At 43.2% G+C, this 16,924-nt stretch overlaps 1 long non-coding RNA gene across 1 annotated transcript in view; it reads right to left on the bottom strand.

The window, feature by feature from the left end:
- Nucleotides 1-2,435: 2,435 nt before the first annotated feature.
- LOC102455610 (uncharacterized) overlaps nucleotides 2,436-16,924 on the bottom strand; it is a 146,416-nt gene continuing 131,927 nt past the window's right edge. The window contains exons 4-6 of the long non-coding RNA XR_016350555.1: nucleotides 14,928-15,062; nucleotides 4,254-4,323; nucleotides 2,436-2,692 (exon numbers count right to left, since the gene is read on the bottom strand). This is a non-coding gene — a long non-coding RNA (uncharacterized LOC102455610). The remainder of the gene's footprint in view (nucleotides 2,693-4,253; nucleotides 4,324-14,927; nucleotides 15,063-16,924) is intronic.

Consider the following 16,924-nt stretch of genomic DNA (forward strand, 5'->3'; position numbering starts at 1 on the left):
CCATATCCCCTCTGTTGTGACCCCCCCCCCCACCATCATCCCCCTGCCCTGCCCGCCCTCCGCCCCAAATTATCTGAAGTCTACAATGGCCCAAGAGCTTTTAACAAGCCTGCTGGCCATTTCAATTAAGCATAAGCTTGCACGAGCCACCCAGTTAGCACATCCACCCCCTTTGCACAAGACTCAAACACATGGGCTGGCTTGAAAACTAGACACGTGAGCCTATCACTGTAAGTATTCTAATGCTGCTGTTTACGGTAAAAGGTACGTCTCAAATCTCTGTGGTGAATAACTGGTGGATCATTTTATGTGCTATTAAGTAACACAGGTGATTGCTCTCAAATTTAAATGACTGGACACTTGATTTTATTAATAACTTGGGAAGTGCTGATTTTTGGCTTGCATAATGTCACTCTTTTGTTGCTCTTTTAATGAAATACTAGGCGCAATTAAAACTATGTAAGCAGATTTAGTCACTCTTTAGTATACTGAGGGGAGGGGGTAAAATAATTAACATTAGCTAAGCAGTAATGCTCAAGAGATGAACTGTAAGAAAAGAGGGGAGCCCAAAGTCATATCTTGCATGCCCCCCCAGAACAGCTAGTTGCGCTCCTGGGACTGATGCTGTTCTTCATAGTATGGACAATTTGTGCAACGCTGTGACAGTGGGAACAGAATTTGGATACTCTTGTTCCACAAAAGAGTTGGTCTTGCTTTGGGCAGAGGGCTGGACTCGATGACCTCCCTAGGTTTCTTCCAACCCTATGATTCTATGAAAACACAGGCCCCTTCCACTGTAGCTAACAGACACTCCTTGTCATTAATTAGCAGTAGGGGGCCTATGGCACACAGTACAGCAGTTCTGATTCCATTCCAGTAGAGGGCAGTGGTGTACAGACAGCTCATTACAGTACATTCAGTGCAACTCTTTATTTGCTTATACTGTCTGCAGAGACAACACGCAAATCTCAGCACGTTTGGAATTTAGATTCAGCCGAGAGACGCATCCAAAAGTTCAGATGCTTATCTAGAGATTATCCAAACTATGCAAACCTTTCCAATCTGCAAAAGTGCCCTGCAACTCTCATTAGAGAGAGCTGCTTTGTGAGGTTTCAAGCACTTCAGACTCCTAATAATTCCTAGCTCTCATCGAGCATTTTTTATCTCAAAGCGCCTTAAGAAAGGAGATATCATTATCCCAGGTGTGTAGGTGGGGAAAACGAAGCACAGAGAACTTGGTCTACTGACTTCTGGTGGTCACAGCCAGCAGCAAAACAACAGCTGTTGGACAGGGTCAGTTCTTTAAGGAATTTAAATTTTGCATAGAAGAGAGAGAGCTGCGACCAATTGTTACTGATATTTCATCGAGACGCCAGTGGAGATCACTGCCCTGTTCTATCGGGCATTGCATAACACATGGTTAAACAGCCCAAGGTCATGCAGCAAGTCAGTAACAAAGCTATAAATGGACTAGCCTTACCAAGAAACTTAGGAAATAGCAAGTGGCCCCGTGGCACTTAGAGACAAACCAAAATATATAGAATCACGAGCTTTCATGGGCAAAACCCCCTTCATCAGATGAACTGGAGAGAAAATAACAGAAACCAAGAAATATATATAACAGCAGAAGAAGTACTTGTCAGTTGTATGGCCCTGTGTTAATGAGGCTAATTAAATGGGTTGGATGTGTCCAATGCATAGCTTTTGATGCGGAAATTAAGAAACTTAGGTGCAGCAATGCTTAGCATCCCCACCTCTAACTCGTTAGCACCTGGAACATCCTGGAGATTCACAGAGCCTGAGTTAAGTGTCTCAGCTCCCTGTCCAATGCCTGGAGAGAGGCAGGCTCTTCTTCAGAATGGGATCACTAAAGCCAGGATGCTAGGTGCCTCCCTTGCCTAAGCTAACCAGGGCTAGGGCTGTGTCCTCAACTCTGTTCCCCTTGGGGAGTTCGATGACACCTAAGTCTAGGCTGCATGGAGATGTCTCCTTTGCTTTGGGGTCTCAGCTGCAAACCTCCTTGGCATTGGGTTCCTATGCCCTTTTTGCAAGAAGTGGGGGAGGAAGGGGATGCGAGAGGATGCCAGCAGCAGAAGGGCTGACAAAATTGCTGGGCAAGATGGGGTGGTGGCTCCATGCCCCCCAGAAGGGGCTGGGCCTCAGGTGGAAGGGGTGGGGCCTCAGGTGGAAGGGGTGGGGCCTCAGGTGGAAGGGGTGGGGCCTCAGGTGGAAGGGGTGAGGCTGGGGTTAGCCCCTCCCTCTGCCAGCCCTTCAACACCACCCAGAATGCACCGCCCAAGGTTATGGCGGCAATTTAAAGGGCCCAGGGCTCTGATCACCACCATTGCAGGGGACTGGATTCGATGACCTCTCAAGGTCCCTTCCAGTCCTAGTACTCTATGATTCTATGATTGCCACAATAGCAAGTTACAGCAGCTGGGAGTCCCGGCCCTTTTGAATTGCTTGACGCTGGTGCTCTTTTGCTCCCTCCCCCCATCCCGGCAGTGGGCCTGCCAAACACTCTCATCATTTTTAGTCCAGAAGTTTGTTTATTCACCTAGGATGGGGGCGAACCCCCCTCTGGCTGGGAAGGAGAGAGGGTTTGCCACCTCTCAGGGGTGTGCTCCAGCCTTTGAACCATGGGACATTCTGCTGCAGGACTCCCGTAGTCTCTCCAGTTGAAGCTGGTCCCCTGTGGATAAATAATAAAACAAGGTCATCAGAGAAAGGAGACTGGATCCAGGTCTCCCACCTCCAAGATGAGTGATGTAACCAGACCTTCTCTGCCTCTCTCACCCGCTGATTCTTTCATTCTGTATGAAGAAGGGGTCCAATCCAAGCGGGGAGCTCTGAGCAGAGTTACCAGATTGGACTGCTCAGGTGGGTTAGACAGAGAAACACCTATATTCTCCTGGTTCACAATATTGCCCTGGAGCTTAGGTGTCCGGACAGTGCACATACTAATAGGCAGATGCATAGGGTGGCTAGTGGACTTTTACTGCCAAGATGTAGGCCCCAAGCAAATTTAGATACCTACAGCATCTGAGGACAGATAATCGGGGGAGAGGAGGGGGAGAATCCCTGTGAGGCCTGATTCTGGGATTTAGACACCCAAAATGTCAGCCAGGCTCCTAAGTCTTTTTGTGACTCTAGCGCCAAATCTCTTGATTCACCATAGCCACTGGACAACACTGCCACTCCAAAAGGAGCACTTTATTCTGAACTAAAGCTACCATGAGGAACTCCTCCAGTTGGGTTCTTTCCAAGCTCTCTCATCTCCTTAGTGGTGATTAGTAGCTTCAAATGATTATTGCGACGAGTCGGAGCTGTTGTTTGAAGGTGATAATTGATACCATCTGCAAGAAAAGTCCAGCCGTTGGCATGGATGGTGAGAGCCTATTCGCTCATTGATTGGAAAAACGTCCATCATATTGCACCTCATGCAAAGCCTGTTGAGGTCTATAGATGTTTTTCCACTGATTTCATGAGGCTTTGATTCAAGGTCATTAGGCCAGCCTGTGTTCCTTATAGTGGTTTCCCACAAAATGGTGGATTGGTTGCAAGATGACAGTGTTGATTTTTAAAGTTTGTAACAGTGTGGGCCCTGGATGCATTCAACACCTTCTTGTCTTCATGGGAACATAGGGTCCTACCCTATCTGTCTTCAGGGTTTCCCTATAATATCTTTGGCTGACCTTTGGTTGTGTCTTTGCTGTGACAATCTCCAAGTTGTGAAAAATGACTCCTCTCCAAAAATCCATCTCAGTAGCTCCCACCCTGCTTTCGAAAAATATCTAATATCACCTAAATTCAGAACAAATCACAATTAGGGGGAGTTTTGGTAAAATGTTCAGACTTCCTTGCTATTTTTCAGCCAGCTATGGTTAACATTTTTAAAATTTAAAACAAAATGGGGAAAAGGATGGGAAACTCCCCTCCCATTCCCCATTTGTAGCAACTTTGCCTAAAACTATTCCCCACCCCTTTAAGGGTGTTTGTTGAAATGATTATTGACAGCCTTATGCATGTATCCTTTTCTTCCACTTCATTTTCCTGCTTTGTCTTTGTATCCTAGACCTCCTTAAATTTATATTAGCTGTTACTGTTTTGCAAGTGTCTTTTTTTTGTTATAATTTTTGTTATTTAAAAAAAAACATTTTTTAAGGATCCTGGAGCACGGAAAGCTGTAGAATTCATATTATTATTATCATCACTGATGTTATGGAAGGAAAGAATGAAAAAAATAGCATTACCGGTAATATAACAATGCCCCGGACCTCTTTTCACCCCACCGTGGTGCTAATGGGAGCTGTTCATGCATACCTAGGAAAACACAAGACATTCCCACAACATTAGTCTTTCTCTGAGGGAAACACCAGCATTGTATTTGCTCTTTCTAAGTCAAGCTACCAGGCCTTTAACTTCCACTTCCACAAGGCCAGCTATAATGTTGCATCTGTAGAACTTGTGTTCTGACACTGTTGTACCATCTCTTGTATATTGTCCTTTACCAGGGTGGTGGTGAGGTTCTAGGGTAGAGTTTGAATCCCACAGCATTGCACTTCTGTATTGAGAGCGACACGAACACTGATAAATACAGATTTTGTGAGATCATGGTAGTTAGAGATGGAGTAGACCTAGCTGACTGAGTCCATCTCCCTGCTGTTAAGAAGGATTTAGTCCTGTAATGGATATTAAACTGTTCTCCTCCACCTGGTCTTAACCAATGACAGTCTCGGAGGAACCCTATTAGTGAGAGGAGATAGATCTGAAAGGTTCACAAATGCCTGTTGCACATCACATTTGAGAAAGTTCACCATCATTTCCCATTAGTTTGAATGAATATTAGAGGCACCATCAGCTTCTCCATTCTCTTTATTTAGCTTGTGAAAGAACTGCCCCCAGCTAGCTAGGGAAGTCAGATACATTCAGTAAAACCGAACTTTCCATTCCTTGTGTAAACACCATGTATCTCCCCAGCGGTGTCCATAAAATGCACCATAGTGCAAAGTCAGCAGCTTCAGACAGACTGGGTACCTCCATGCAGTGAGCGTATACCAGGTGGTCTCTGTCAAGGGAGGTGATTTATGCTAACTCTCTCCCTCTTGGGCTGCTTTTATTTAGTTAGTGGGAGTTTGGCAGCCCAAAGGTCACAGACACTCCAGTCACCAGTGGTTTCGCTGCTGAAAAGGGAGAAATGCCTTTATAAGGGAAAAAAAATGCAGAATTGAGAGCAGGGTATCACTCTCCGCTGGAAAACCAGCGGATACATAAACAGTAAGGGCTTCGAGGCAGAGAGATGGTACACACTGAATTAATCATAAATGAAATGCAAGAGAAAGCAGGGCTTTTCTCTTCCTATTTATTCCCTCTCTCTCTGGATCTACTATCTGACACCCAATCACTAGGTACAGTTCAGTGCATATGTTACAAGTATTCAATGAACAATCACTTCCTGGATTCTTATCACTGCCTGGATTCCGGCAGTGTTAAAGTAGGGCTGTCAAGCGATTAAAAAAGTAATCGTGATTAATCACGCGATTAAAAAATTTAATCGTGATTAATTGTGCGATTAATTGCGCGTGCCTCCCTTTGAAACACCACAGTGGCGTTTCAAGGGGCAGCGCTGCATGGAGCCTGGGATCAGCTGGAGTCCCCAGCTGACCGTGGGCTCCATGCAGCACTGCCCCTTAGAAGCACCGTGAAAGCGTTTCCAGGGGGCAGTGCATTAGGAGCCTGGGATCAGCTGGGGACGCCATTTTAGCACTTTAAAGGGGCAGTGCATTAGGAGCCGGGGATCAGCTTGTGCTGCCCCTTTGAAGTGCTGCTCCTAATGTGCTGCTCCTTTAAAGCACCGGAGCAGTACTTCAAAGGGACAGCGCAGCATTAAGGCCTATGATTAACACGTTAAAAAAATGAATGCGTTAATCCTGTCTTGCATTAATCGCAGGCTTTAATGCAGGTCAATTGACAGCCCTAGTGTTAAACTAAACCTTCAGAAAATAAGGGACAGGTCTATTCCTGCCTGTACCTTGCCCCGTCCCGTGTTCTTGGCTGTGGGGTTTCAAGGCTTTCTGCTTCAATTTGTGCATCTGTAAAATAGGGGGAATGATCCTTACCCATCTTTACGATGCGCTTTGAGATCTGCCGAGGAAAAGCGCTAGATACTCAGCCAGGGGCTTTTTTATTATCTGCACCGGTTAAAAAGGAAAAGTTTCATGTGGGCCTTAATTCAGCATGGTGTTTAATGTGTGCCTCACTTTAAGCATGTGAATTGTCCCATTGACTTCAACAGCCTGGTAATGTGCTTAAAGTGCGGCATGGGCTTACATATCTTGCAAACTGGGGACTTTTGGTAACACAACCTGCAAATACATCTTAGAAAGTTTCAGATTTGTGCCTTGTTTATTACAGCTATCAATGTGCCTAAATAGGCTTATTTAAAAAAAAAACTTAAATTTTCTCCAGTAAGATCTCAAAACAGTGTGGCAACACTAACGAAAGCTGCAGTTTTGTATCTTTACTGTAGAACACCATATTACACACAATATGCATATTCTGTAGTTTTAACACAGGTACAGTACTAACCACCATCCATATTCCTGGAGGTGAATCAGTGGAAGAATCCAGTTTTAAAAATGTTACCAATTAGTCCAGTTTAGCTCTACACTACGGAGTCGTTTTGAGATAATTCCCCTTATTTTGAAATAATAAGCGGAGCATCCACACTACCAAGCACGTTATTTCGAAATAACAGGCTGATTATTTTGAAATCTGCACTCCTGCTTTCCTCGGGGAAGAACATTAATTTCAAAATAATTATTTTGGGAGTTATTTCAAAATCATTTCCTAGTGTAGACATGCCCTTAAAGAAGCTTTTTCCCACCATGGCTTGATCAAAGTCTGGAGATCAACATTTTCCATTTTCAGTGCGTATTGTGAACTCCTTCTCTACTAAGGAAACAGAATTGTGATTTCAGTAGTACGTCAGTGTAGAGCCAGAAATATAATATTACCATCATAGTCTAGAGATATATAAACACTGAATAAAAAGACAATCTCTTCCCTGAAACAGATCACAATCTAATACAGGGAAACAGACAACAGATGGATACTGACAGAGAGCTGGGCACAAGGAAATAATGAGCTAGTATTGGTCAGCATAATAGCCTGTATTCTCAACCTCCCAAATTTTCAAAGTTTTTGTAGTGCTGTTGGCTTCAGTGCAGCTCCTTTGGATTTACACCAAGGTAAATGAGCTCAGTTTCTGTCCCACACCCTGTGCCAAGTTCCGTACTGCCTCTGACACACTCCCTACAAAATGGTTAAAAATTTAGTTGTGTCTCTGAACTGTTCTAAATTTGGCCACTGGCCTCTATCCCCAATAGACGGCAGAAGGTCAAGTCGCCAAATCACAATTGTTTTCCAAGGTTGTGGAGGTCAATGCCTGATTTCACACTGGCCCTTTCACTTGCAAAAGAAAAATAGTCTGGGATTTGTTTCGTACCATACCCAGCACTGAGAATACAGGAAGCCATTTGGTTTGGACATTTCTTGTGAGACTGATCAGTTTTTTCATACATCTGCTGATACAATGCTGAAGGATAATTTGACTTTCCTCAGGGAAAATCAACAGTTGGAAATCTGACAGGAAAGCAAGTTTTCCCAGGAAAATCTCCATTCAAGTTCATAGGAAATGGCACTGACCTGTACGGCATAGACTCAAGAAGCAGAGAGGACTGTATGGGCTGGAAGAGAACATCAGTGCAAATGGAATTCTTGCCAAAGGAAGAAATTAGCGTGTCTGTTAATGAATAGGAGTTTACTTGAGTTAAGTAGCACGTTACTCTGATAGCGAGTCCCGTTGAAATCAATGGGATTATTCGCACAGTAATGTGCTAATCAAGGTGAGCAAGAGGGGAAGAATCTGGCCCAAGAAATTCATAGTAACGCTAAGGAAGGGAGAGTAAATAAGAAATCAGAGCAGCTAGGCAAAGGTCAAAACTCCTGAGTTCTACTCCTGACTTTGCCAGTGACCTTGGGCAAGTCACTTAACTTGTCTGTGACTCAGTTTTTCCAGCTGTAAAATGGATGTAGTTTAAAGGGCTATACTATTTCCCCTAGGGCAGTGTTTCTTAAACTTTTTAAGACCAAGGAACACTAAACAATATTTTTTTTTAATGAGGAACACCAAGGATCTTTGGTTGAGCAAAAAAAAAAAAAATAGTCGGAGGGGAAAAAAGGTCAGGGGGAAAGTTATTGAGGGGAAAAAAGGGTCGGGGGAAGTTATTGAGCAAAAAAAAAAAAAAAAAAAGTCACCTGTCCTATTAAGGGCGGCCATTTGGAATGCTGTTGTTCTCTATGGCACACCTCCAATTGCCTCATGGCACACCGGTGTGCCACGAAACACAGTTTAAGAAACTCTGTCCTAGGGGTTTTGTGAGGAATCAATAAATGTCTGTAAAACACTTTGGCTATGTCTACACAGCAGCGCTATTTTGGGATACCTCCAGTATTCCAAAATAGCTACCCAGCACCTTAACAGCAAGCCCATTATTTTGTAATATAATGGGCCCACTATTCCGATGTCCCAGTAAACCTCATTCAACGAAGAGTAAGGGATGTTTTGGAATAGCGGGTTATTTCAAAATTTGGCTCTGTGTAGATAGTGCTAAATTATGAAATAAGCTATTTCAAAATTGACTTGAAATAAGCTAAGCAATCTGTTTAGCTCAAATTGTGTAGCTTATTTTGAGCTATAGGTGCAGTGTAGCCTCATCCTTTGAGATCCACAGAGAATAGGCGCTATATGAGTAAAACCTTATTATGTATGTTGCAGCCTCTGTATGACTATACGGTGGGTAACAGACTGTTGAGAGCTCCTAAAAGAGTATCTACATTTATTATCAGCTTTTCACACTTTCATAGATTCTAAGATCAAGAGGGACCATTATGATCTTCTAAGCCAGGTGTGGGCAATAAGACAATGGCGGTTCGCCAGGGTCAGTCCCTGGCGTGCCATCGCTGCTGTATTTATCAGCACCTCTGCAGATACACGTGCTTGCAGCTCCCATTGGCTATGGGTCACCATTCCCAGACAATGGGAGCTGCAGGAAGTGGTTTCCCTGTGTGAACTGCTTCCCGCAGCTCCCATTGGCCGGGAATGGAGATCCGCAGCCCATGGGAGCTGCAATCAACTGTACCTGCAGATCCTCAGGTAAATATAGCAATGGCAGCTTGCCAGGGGCTAACCAATCTGCTGGCCAGTATTTACCCACCACTGATCTAGTCTGACCTCCAGAATAACAGAGGCCAGAAAACGTCCCCAAAATAATTCCTACAGCAAATCTTTTAGAAGAACATCCAATCTCCATTCTAAAGTTGTCAGTGATGGAGAATCCATCACAACCCTGGGTAAATTGATCCAATGGCTAATTCCACTCAACATTGAAAAATTATATCTTATTTCCAGTCTGAATTTGTCTAGCTTCAACTTTCAACTACTGGATTGTAGTATACCCTTCTCTACCTTTCTCTCAGATCACCCCGTAACCTTCTCTTTGTTAAGCTAAGATTGAGCATCTAGAGTCCGTCTTTATATCATGGTACATAAACCTTTATTCATTCTCGTGACTCTTCTCTGACTCCTCCCCATTCTATCAACATCCTCCTTGAAGGATTTCATTTGGTAGGGTTCCAGTCTACCTTGACTAGTCTATCAGTGATGTTCTATAAGATCTACTGATGAAAAGCACTATATAAAGGCTAGGTATTGTTATTAGGTCACATAGGGTGTGTCTACACAGCAAAGTTATTTCAGAATAACAGTCATTATTCCAAAATAACTATGAGAGCGTCTACACAGCAATTCCACTATTTCAAAATTATTTCGAAATAACGGACAGCTCACTTCGGTTTTTGTAAACCTCATTCTACAAAGAATAACGCCTATTCCAAAATAGCTATTTCAAAATAAGGCGTGTGTAGATGCTCCGCTTCTGCTATTTCGAAATAGCCCCTCACCAGGGCCATTCTAAGTTATTCCTCCTGGAACTCTAAATCGAGATAGCACGTTTACATTAGGGAAGCCTGCCTCAGACTAATTTTGAGGTTTCCCTGCAGTATAGACGTGCTATTTCTAAATAAGCTATTTCGGAATAACTATTCCGGAATAGCTAATTCCAAAATAACTGTGCAGTGTAGTGTGCTCGTACCCATAGTGTGCTCTGTGGTCTTCTGGCTGCCTTTTGTTCACACATACTATTCCAGTGGTGGACAACCTGTCCATCGGAGTTCTATGTGTGGCCTGTGAGACATTTTGTTTGCTGTTGCCCGACACCGCTGGTTTCCATCCTCAGGTTTTTTTCCTACTGACATTACTAACGTGACACACACATAAAGCAAGGATCCATGATGTGAGCTGTTGCACAAAATATTGAGAGAGCCATGCGCTCCCTCTGAATCCAATCATAGCGCTGCTACGGTTCAACTGGTACACTCCTTAAGTTCTAGGTACACAAGCACAGTTAGCAAGATTACCTTAACCTGGGAGACTGTCTTGGTTATGACAATCTTGTGGCCCTTTGAGATGAAGAAGGGCCACTCATGCGACCCTCTCACTAACCTAGATTGTCCATTGCTTCACTATTCCGATTAATATCAATAGGAGCTCCACAGCATTTTCCCTCATGGCATGAAATTTTCCAAGCACTTTGGGGAATGAACCATGTTCCAATAGAGTTGGGTTGAAAACTCTGCCAAACGGGTTTGATTTGAAGTGTTTTGTACAAACCTTATTTCCATTTTGGGATTGAGAGTTCACACTGAAAATTATCTTGCATTTGAACACACACAAGTATTACACCAAGCTGTATGAGTTCTCTGGTCTGGGATCCAAAACTTTGAAAATGAGAGATCTGCGATGGCTGGTATGAGTCAGCATCATGTGCTCACCACAAAATCTCAGTTCTCCCACTGCTTTCAGTGGCATCTGGTGGTTGCCCAACACTTTTGAAAAGTAGGCCAATTATGTAGGTGCTTAAAAATGGATTTAGGAACTTCGCTCCAGGCAATCTTTTTTTTTTTTTAAATCTCATCCATAATTTTTTAATGAAGTGTGAAATGTGAGGTGGTGCTAAAACAGAATGATTCCCTCCTTGAGAAAACACACCAAAGAATTACCGCAGAACAACACTCTTCTCTTTCCATGTTCACAGGAGGTCGGGACTGTCTTCTACTCTCAGCCATCAAGGAAGATGAATATGAAGTGAAGAGGTCTCCCCCGCCTTAGGAAAACAGTTGCCAAAGACATAAAGGAAAGGAAAAGGAAATCACAAGCTCTTCTGGGCTACGTCTAGACTGCAGGCTTCTTTCGGAAGAAGCTTTTTTCGGAAGAGATCTTCCGAAAAAACTTCTTCCAAAAGAAAGCGTCCACACTGAAAAGTGCATCCAAAAAGGGATCTGCTTTTTTGAAAGAGAGCATGCAGACTGAATGGACGCTCTCTCACATTTAAGCTGTGATTGCTATGGACAGAGTGGCCACCAGGGCACCTGTGCTTTTTCCTCTTTCCTCTTCTTTGAAAGAACTCCCTCTTCCCTGTCCACACACGCCTTTTTGCAAAAGAGCTTTTTCACAAAAAGGCTTCTTCCTCGTAGAACGCGGATTATCAATGTCGGAAAACCCATTTGTTCTTTCAATTTTCTTGCGGAAGACCGAGATTGCAGGATGGACGTTCCTCAAGTTTTGTCAGAAAAATGGTCGTTTTTTCCGAGAAAACTCTGTAGTGTAGACAATTATTAGTCATAAAGAATGACTAATAATTATAACAATAATGAATTGTTCAGCTTGGGCAGACCTAAGAGAACAGGAATGGAACTCAAGAGACTGATCAAAAATGTGTTCAATCAGTCAAACACTCTAGAATATAGCAAATCAAATACTCCAAGCCATTCACTGATGGCAATAAACACAGCATGAGCTCAGCATTGCTAGTATTCAAATCATAGGAACAAAATGGGATCTTGTTCTATAGCTTCAAACAATTTTCAGATCAAAACAACATCTTTCAACACCCAAGAAAAAAAAGGTTGATCTTGCAAGTGCAACTGTAATTGACTTCGATAGGAGTCCCAGGAGTTGAGCATTTACATGATTGGGTCTAAAAGGGCAACTTTCTGCAAAAATAGCTATTCTTGCTGGATACGGTGGGTTTGGAAATCCTCTGGAGACTGGGTCCATTGTAAAATGGGGAAACAGTGCAATCACCCCATTTGAGAGAAGGTTTGTCACTGTGCCCTTCTAATGGAAGAAATCCTGCAGAGATATCTGCAACAATTTGGAAGGGATGAAGCTGAAGATGCGCTTATCTCTACAACAGGGGGTGAAGAACCTAATGCCCGGGGACCAGATGTGGTCCCCTGGCTTGCTTTGATGTGGCCTCCCATCCCAGCATTGGGGAGCCCATTCTGGTGTTCTAGCCCCCCCACAGGGCTGTATCCCCCCACAGGGCTGTTGCAGACAAACTCTAGGCTCTGGTGTGTGAGGGGAATGTGGGGAGAGTCTTTCTGCATCTCCGCTGGGGGCCATGTCAGTGTGTCTCACTTGTGTGTGGCCTCTGACTGATTCTTCTGTGGGTTGGAGGCCCCCAACACAAAAAGGGTTCCCCACTCCTGCTCCTGCTCTACAAGCTGAAGGAACTATACTGGGTTAGCAGTGACTTGAACGAGGGAATGGGAAGAGGGATGTGTGATATGGAGAGAAAACAGAAGTAGGTGGGAAGTTCCCAGTTGGCTGGACTGGTGCTTGACCAAACACTCCAAGAATTGTGACTCACCCAGTGGCGGCCCGTCAATACAGGCGAACTAGGCGATCGTCTAGAGTACCAAGATAAATGGCCGTTGAGGGCTTTGGAGGCGGGGGCGCCGATCATGCGCCGATGGCGCATTTCGCCTACGGCACCAGTTGCCGGCAGCTCGTCTAGGGTCGCTCCTGGACTCACAATTATGAAGTATGGAAGTTGGGAGGAATATTTTAAAAAACAGTGCTTTGTACCTACGTTTGTGTTCTGAACAACTGCAGAAGTGATCAACCTTTTTGGAATTTTCACAAAGTTTGAAATAGCAAAGCCCAAGAAAAACAACTAAACTCTGGGTTTTTTTGTTTCGATTTGGGAGGGGGTCGTGTTTTATTCTACAGGTCCTTGTGCTTAGACTTGGGCTAGCCCTGTCTATATGAATAAATGCAATCCATTATGAATAACCCATACGATATATTAATCACAAAGCGGATTGTGAGATAACAACATTTACTATACTTTCCTAACTTGCTGGTGTCCTTGCTACTAGTGCCTCTGACCCACTCCTTACCAGGAAACATAAGATTGTAATAGAATCTCCCTGCAAAATTTCACATACGTCCTTCCTTTGCAGAATAAAATTAACAGAGTTCTCATGAGAGGGTAGCTAAGAAATCTGGCTTTCCTTGGATGACCTCAATGGAATCATTTGTTGCTCGAATGACAGACAAACGCAGTAATTAGGTCTATTTAGTAAAGCAGAGGTGAGAGGTCAAACTACTGGGCAAACTGTCTCCACTGCTTAACTTGCTCACCACATCAGGGATTTGCAAAGGTAATGTTTGTACAATAACCTGACACTACCAGTCTCCAGCCGGCAGGTCCCTGCTCCATGGCTAGAGCTCCCCTAGGGCTCTGCACACCAAATGCCTTTTTTGTTTAGCTTTAAGCATAAAAATGTCGGTTTCCACTTTGATACCAAGAAGATTCTGAGTTTTGTCAGTTAGTAACAAATTAGACCTGGAAAAAGGGTCCAGTTAAGGAAGAGATATTTTATAAAACAATGAGGAGGCCTGTGACACCTTAAAGACTAACAGATTTATTGGGGCATAAGCTTTCGAGGGTAAAAACTGCTTTGTCAGATGCATAGAGTGGAAATCCTAGAGGAAATCCATGCAACTGACAAAGTGGATTTTACCCACAAAAGCTTATGCCCAAATAAATCTTTAAGGTACCTCCTGGTTGTCCTTGCAGACAACATGGCAACCCCTCAGAGAGCTATTCTGTGATATTACTTAAATGTTATCAAATATAATCATAAGTGCTCAAGCTAACTCATTCTTGGAGGAGTAGGAGTAAAGGGTTTGTATTAACTCAGATGGCAGGTTACAAACCTATTCAAACGTACTGCCCCTTCCTCTTTGGTATTTGTATTTGTTTTTTTCAGGACTGGTCTTGTTTCATTTTGACAAGGCGCAAGTAATCATTGTTATATGATGGGTTCTTTCCAGATGCCCTGGAAGTCTGGTGGCTGAGTGTCCGTAACAATGAATGGTCTAGGGTGCTGCTGTTTAGTTGGGATTTGCAACCTTTATAAACATCATATAAGAATGATAATAGTACGCATAATACATGCACATTCATGTAAAATTATACATGCATATATAAAATGATAACATTTATATAGCTAGTGTGTAATATATCAAAATAGAACACACAAAAATACATTAAAATAACATTATACTATAACCTCTGTTGTCCTGGTGTCCCTAATTTGGGATGGATCGTGGCAGGCAGAGGTGGAAGTGGTTCTGTGTACTTCTGCCCTTCCCCAGCTGGGGGAACAGCAGCGTATTTCCTGCCTTTCCCATAGCAGCAGCGGGCAATGCCCAGGAGCAGCTGCAGGTAAAGCGCCCTACCACCAACCCCGTCATTTCCTCCCCGGCCTGGTAAAACCCTGTTTCCCATGGTTGCCATGTTGAAGAGGTTCAAGTGCATTACAGTAACTACGTCAAGTTTCAGCAGACAGTAAATGCCAGAGTTGAGGTTGCAGGTGCCACCTTCATTTGGCCCTTCATGCATCTTCATTATGATAGTCTTTCGTTACATGATCACATAGCATTTTTCTCCTACCTCGTTCAGTGCATATGATGGGCCTGCTCTGGAGGTGAATTTGGAACGCAGAATAAAGAAGAGTGTTTTCTGTAGGCCTCTTGCTTCCTTTGTTCCAGAAGTTGGAAGGTGTGTAATGAATAAGACAGGGGATTGCTGGAAGAGAAAGGATGTGCCGAGTGCTTGACTTCATGGTGTTATTTTAACACAGGTTTTTGTGTATAAGTTCCTAGTTTAAAAAAACAACAGAAATTGTATCATGTGACATTATAGTGACCCTCTGCATGGGACATCAGCAGAGGTTGGAACCTTTAGCTCCACAGAACAGAATTCTAGAACTGGAAAGGACCTTGAGTAGACAGACTCCTACAACCCAGCATACATAAATACACATCCCTATCCTTTTGCAACATGAGAAGATGGTAAAATGTGAAAAGCGTGAATGCAACCCTAGGATGCATAAACAGGGGGCTCTCAAAGAGGAGACCAGAGAAGATATTTTACCCCTGTATTTAACACCCCCACAATTTAAGAAGGCTGTTGATATACTGGAGAGGGTTCAGAGAAGCGCCACAAGAATGATTAAAGGATTAGAAAACCTGTGTTATTGTGTTAGACTGAAAGCACTCAACCTATTTAGCTTAACAAAGAGAAGATTAAGGAGTAACTTGGTTACAGTCCATAATGGACAAAGTGGGAATCAAATATTTAATAATCAGCTCTTCAATCTAGCAGAGAAAGGTCTAACATGACCCAATGGCTGGAAGCTAAAGCTATACAAATTCAGGCTGGAAATAAGGTGTTCATTTCAAATGGCGAGAATGACTAAGCATTGGAACAATTGACCAAGGGTCATGGTGGATTCTTCTTCCCAGACAATTTTAAAATAAAAACTGGAGGTTGTTCTAAAAGACCTGCTGTAGGAATTATTTTGGGGAAGTTCTCTAGTCTATTTTATATAGGAAGTCAAACTAGATGATCATAACGGCCCTTTCTGACCATTGCACATAGGAAGCTATGAAACAAAGTTTCTGATAATAAGAACTAACAATCCACCCAAGTTAACACCCAAGCAAGGTATTTAGGAACTGACTACACAATCCTTACTTACGTATGCAAATAGCAATGTTGTCTTCAAGTTGTCATTGTCAAGTCCAAGTCGAGTCTCAAGTCACTAGAGTTCAAGTTTCAAGCCGAGTCTCAAGTCCCAAGTTGAGTCTCAAGTCTTAATTTCAAAAATGTCAAGTCACTTTTGTACAAGCCATCAATATCGGCATTTTCGGACAATTTTTTCACCATTTTCGGACAATTTTTTCACTTCCTAATTTTAACAGAATTAGAAAGTATCGAGTCTCAAGTCACAAACAGTGAACCCGAGTCGAGTCTCAAGTCGAGTCACCTAAGCGACTTAAATCGGACTCGAGTTCAAGTCGTGGGACTCAAGTCAACAACTCTGGCAAATAGTCCATGTGACTTCAGGGGGATTACTTGGGTAAATGTCCCCTATCACGAACAAGAGTTATATATGCCATCAAATCCCTTAAAGGAATAGCAGAAACGAACTTGCAACATTGTCTGACCTGGCTTTGCAAAAATCCATAGCGCAATGACTAGAAAACACCAGACTAGGAAAAGCTTTTCATTATTAATGGAATCTGCCAACTGGCATGTGTAAGTCTGTCTGTCTCACACACCCTCTTGTCCCTTAACCTCTTCGCATTTGTCACAGTATACTAGGTTACAGAAGGGGCATTTTCTACTAAAACATCTGAACGCGACATTCCCTTTCTGCCTGAACTCTATCTGACAAGCTGTCCTCTTGGAAGGGAAGTGATTTGCAGCTCTCTCACAATGACCCAGGGGACAGAGTGTTCTGGGTGGTATCTCTTGATCCTAGTCTTTGCAAGGTAGACTTCTTCACATGCAAATAATAAACTGTGATGGTGATGAAGAAGAAAAGTAAACCCCCCCAAAGATCTAAGAAATCAGAATTCCTTAGGAACAAAGGACATTTGATA

Source organism: Pelodiscus sinensis, chromosome 12 (genome assembly GCF_052426305.1).
Source record: "Pelodiscus sinensis isolate ZL-2025 chromosome 12, ASM5242630v1, whole genome shotgun sequence".
Lineage (NCBI taxonomy): Eukaryota > Metazoa > Chordata > Testudines > Trionychidae > Pelodiscus > Pelodiscus sinensis.